General features: G+C 46.2%; 1 long non-coding RNA gene across 1 annotated transcript; it reads left to right on the top strand.

Moving 5' to 3' along the window:
• The first annotated feature begins 2,590 nt into the window (after positions 1-2,590).
• LOC103693619 (uncharacterized) lies at positions 2,591-4,522 on the top strand. Its single transcript, XR_015634945.1, has 4 exons — positions 2,591-2,840; positions 3,277-3,426; positions 3,559-3,721; positions 4,266-4,522. It is a non-coding gene; the product is annotated as an uncharacterized LOC103693619 (long non-coding RNA).
• Positions 4,523-5,018: the final 496 nt, after the last annotated feature.

The raw sequence follows: 5,018 nt of genomic DNA, 5'->3' as shown, positions 1-5,018 counted from the left end.
AACACAATGTTCCTAGGGGGGGGTTGGAAGGTAGAAACAAGGGACTCTCCGGATGCTCTCGGGTCAGCTAGCTCAGCGTTCAAAGCACAGGTGTCAACGACAAAGACCTTGCCTCAAGCGAGGTGAAAGGTGCAGACCGGAACCCGAGGATGTCCTAGTCCTCAGACTTCCACATGCATGTTGTGGCACCACACCCCTCACAATACGTGTACAACATCGTATGTACATATAATACACATGCACACACACACACACACACCAACACATGTACGCATATACACCCATGCCCATGCACCTACTCATGTACCCATGCACACACACATGCATGCACACCCATGCCCAAGCACCTACTCATGTACCCATGCACACACACATGTATGCACGTACACAATGCATGCACATCCATGCCCACGCACCTATTCATGTACCCATGCACACACACACATGCATGCACACCCATGCCCAAGCACCTACTCATGTACCCATGCACACACACACATGCATGCACACCCATGCCCAAGCACCTACTCATGTACCCATGCACACACACACACACACACACACACACATGCATGCACACCCATGCCCAAGCACCTACTCATGTATCATGTACCCATGCGCGCGCGCACACACACACACATGCATGCACACATGCACACATGCATGCATCATTCAATCTGCCAAGAAGGAGACTGTGCTCGGAGTCTCCTTGCTCAACACAGGAATCCGTGAGGGCTCAGCAAGGGTGGGGACAGGGTCCTGGGAGGTGAACCAGCTTTATTAACTGCTCCCCACACACACACCCTTCAACTCTACTATCCACAACAGCAGCAAAAGGTAAGAAAACAAAAAGGACCATCAATATCTTTAATAATAGAAGAGATAAATCTCCTTATGAAGACCAGACACCATCCAACATTCATGCAAGTGTTTGTGCACAGAACAGCAGTGTACCCTCCCTGGGGCTCTCATGACGGGGGCGGGGGCAGGATTCGGATGATTCTCGTCCCGTTGCCAGCCCCCGAGGCACGTCGTTTTTGAGATTCATTTCGGCACTATCTGCTTCTCTGGCATGTTAAACAGATCTGAAACTTCATCTGCGGGTAAGTCACAGAGGGCCATGGAGTTGGAAATAATATTTACTTACCTCATAAGTGAGTGTGTTCCTACTGCAAAGGGAGCCATTTGTATATCCATGGGTGGGCCTTTCCTTATGTTTTGTGTATTTAGTTTCTGTTTGTTTTTTTGTTTGCTTGGCTTGGGTTTCTTGTTTTTTGTTTTTGTTTTGTTTTGTTTTGCTTTTTTTGAGACAATGTCTACCTTTGTAACCCAGGCCGAGTACTCATGATTCTCCTGCCTCAGCCTCCCGAGTGTTGGGATCACAGTGTGCACCACTGTGCCCGACTTCATTTCCACATTTATTTCTATTTTTATTATCTTTAAGTTGTATTTCTTCCCATGAGGCCTCAACCATAACCCAAAGAACTGCAGGTAACTGAGGAGTGCTGAGAACGGGAGAAATGGTCTTCCCCGGGGGAAGAACACAGTAATTGGTTATCCAAGACCAAAGGATTAGCCCTGAAAACACATGTACAAGTAACATTGTGCAGTCGGAGCATGGTGCATTTCTGCATTTAGGGATACATGTATATATGTATATTTATGCATATGTATGTGTGTATATGCATATGTGTATATATGTAAAAATAATTAATGAGAAAGGAGTCCATGAATTTGAAGTAGAGAAAGGAAGAGGACATAACATAATTTTATTGTAGTTTCAAAAAGTGAAAGGAACAATTTTTTTTCCGGAGTTGGGGACCGAACCCAGGGCCTTGCGCTTCCTAGGCAAGCGCTCTACCACTGAGCTAAATCCCCAACCCTCAGACTCTTAACTCTTAGGGGTAGCAGGAATTTTTATTATTTTTTCTTTCTTTCTTTCTTTCTTTCTTTCTTTCTTTCTTTCTTTCTTTCTTTCTTTATTTTCGGAGGTGAGGCCGAACCCAGGGCCTTGCGCTTGCTAGGCAAGCGCTCTACCACTGAGCTAAATCCCCAGCCCAGGAACAATTTTTTTACGGTTATTTTTATTTATGTAGTAGTATGTGGGACTGAACCCAGGACTTCACACACACAGAACCGACACTTTACCACTGATCTGCATACCCCAGTCTCTGCGGTGATCTGCAGCTTTCAAAGGATGGTGGAGGATCTTCATAGCAAGTAACATTGGAACGGAGGCTTGGAAGGGATACAGGAGGGAGCCAGTGCGGTAGAAGGAGACATCGTGTGATCAGGGGAGAGCAGTGTGTGGGCCTCTGCATGCTGCAGAGGTAAAAGAAATACTCTAATGGCGGATCTCAACCTTCCTAATGCTCAGACACTTTAATATAGTTCCTTATGTTGTGCTGACCCCAACCATACCATTATTCTCATTGTGACTTCACAGTTTTGCTACTATTGTGAATCATAATGTAAATACCTGTGTTTTCCGATGTTCCCAGGAGACCCCTGTCAAAGGGTTTACTCTGCCCGCAAAGGGGTCGAGGCCCCCAGGTTGAAAACCACTGTTCTGTGAGGTAATCAGAACCCAGACTAGGAAGCAACCGGTAGCCCTTACATGACTTGTGGGTTTTTCTCTAAGCGACACAGAGATCCATTAGCTCCTCTCTCTCTGTGTCCCTCAGCGACCCAGCCGCTGCTCCTGTTTCAAAGATTTCACAGCCTCTCAAAACAGCACCCAGCTGGGGACCAAGTGTTTAAACACAAGAGCCCGTGACAGACGTTGCACGTTTGAATTGTACCAGGCTACACTGGACACCAGTAAATCTGGTAACAGACAGGTACAGAGGAACTGGTTGAAGAGCAGATACTCGAGAGCGGTGGTTCTCAACCTGTGGGTAGCAACCCCCTTTTGGAGGGGGATGGGTATCAGATATCCTGCATATCACAGAGTTACATTACAATTCGAAACAGTAGCAAACTTGCGGTTATAAAGTAGCAACAAAAATAATTTTACAGTGACGGGTGGTCACCACGACACAAGGAGCTGTATTCAAGGGTCACAGCATCAGGAAGGTTGAGAAATGCCTCTCTGGGCTACTGTTAATTGGATAAAACCGCAGAGGGGAGGGGCGAGGGGGAGGGGGTGGAGGGAGCCAAGAGGAGGCACAGCGTTGATGGAGCAGCTAAGATGGTGTGTTAGTCGGGGTTCTCTAAAGTCACAGAACTTCTGCAACGTCTCTCTATATTAAGGCAATTTATCTCAATGACTTACAGCCTGTAGTCCAACTAACCGACAGTGAGCAGCTGTGGATGGGAAGTCCAAGAACCTAGTAGTTGCTCGGTCCCATGAGGTGAGGTGTTTCTCCTGGTCTTCTGTACAAGCTGGAAGCCTGAAGAAGCGGGTTCTAACAGATGTGCTGGCAGGTAAGTACCAGCAGGTAAAGAAGAGTGAGTCTTCCTTCTTCCAATGTCCTTATGTGGGTCTCCAGCAGAAGGTGTGGCCCAGAGTAAAGGTGTGTACCACCATGACTGGATCTGGGATTTGCTTTGTCCCAGGCTGACCTTGAACTCAGAGATCTCCTTGCCTCAGTCTCCTGGGATTAAAGGCCTGTACCACCTTGCCTGGGCTTAAGCTTTTCATGACCACTGTGCCTCAAGATCTCCATGCCAAGATCCAGTCAGAAACTTGTATCTCCCAGCCTCAAGATCTGGATCACAGGTGAGCCTTCCATTTCTGGATTGTAGTTCATTCCAGATGTAGACAAGTTGACAACCAGGAAAAGCCATTACAGACGGGAAGGTTAACCAACCAACGTCACATTCACATGTGACCACATTGAAATTATCACGTGGAAAATTCCAGAAATCAGCAATGCATGTCTCTTAAACTACAAAGTCCTTCTGAGCAGTACAATGAAGACTTCCGGAGACCTTCTTTATCAGCACATCCACACTGTCTGTGCTACCCTCCCACTTGGCACTTGCAAACCTCAGTTACCAGATCAAGGCTCGTTAAGCATAGCCATGTTGTGTATGCTACCCTCCTGTTCATCACTCAGAAGCTACCTCAGTTATCAGACCATCTGTTGAGGTATCACCTTGCTTGTGTGGCAGTGTCTGCCCATGAGGCCTGGGCAGGGGAGGGAATGGTCCTACCACTGGCTCTGGAGACCAGATTCCCAGGGTTGGACACAACTCGACCCCACTCCTGGTTTAGACTGGATTCTCAGGGTTCCATGGTTCTTGTTCACTTCATCCTGTAGGCACTGATCATATCCCTCACAGCATGGCAAGAAGGGCAAGTATGTACGATATGGTATTTTAAGATCGAAATGATTCGGGCTGGAGGGATGGCTCAGCGGTTAAGAGCACTGACTGCTCTTCCAGAGGTCCTGAGTTCAATTCCCAGCAACCACATGGTGACTCACAACCATCTGTAATGAGATCTGATGCCCTCTTCCGGTGTATCTGAAGACAGCAATGTTGTATTCATATAAATAAAATAAATCTTTAAAAAAAATAGAAATGATTCATTTGCATAACTTTGATTAAAGGATATTGTTATAATCTATTTTATTATTGTTCTTAACCTTTTACAGTACTTAATTAAGCATTATATATCATGTAAGTGTGCATGTGTGTATGTGTGCATGCATGTGTGTATATGTGTGCATGTGTATGCATGTGTAGTGTGTGCATGTGTGTGTACATGTCTGTGTGTGCATGTGTGTGCATGTGTGTATGTGTGCATGCATGTGTGTATGTGTGCATATGTATGCATGTGTATGTGTGTGCATGTGTGTGTGCATGTGTGTGCACATGTGAGTGTGTGTATGTGTGCATGCAAGTGTGTGTATGTGTGCATGCATGTGTGTGCATGTGTGTGCATGTATGTGCATGTGCGTGTGTGCGTGTGAATGTGTGTGCGTATATATATATGGAAAAATCATAGCCTTGGGACTATGGTTTCAGGCATACTTTGGAGTTCTTAGAATGAATCTCTTGAGGAGAAGGGA

Source organism: Rattus norvegicus, chromosome 12 (assembly GCF_021556685.1).
Source record: "Rattus norvegicus strain SHRSP/BbbUtx chromosome 12, alternate assembly SHRSP_T2T, whole genome shotgun sequence".
In the NCBI taxonomy this organism is placed as follows: Eukaryota; Metazoa; Chordata; class Mammalia; order Rodentia; family Muridae; genus Rattus; species Rattus norvegicus.
Note: the sequence above shows the minus strand (reverse complement) of the source record. Positions and strands in the feature narration are given on the sequence as shown.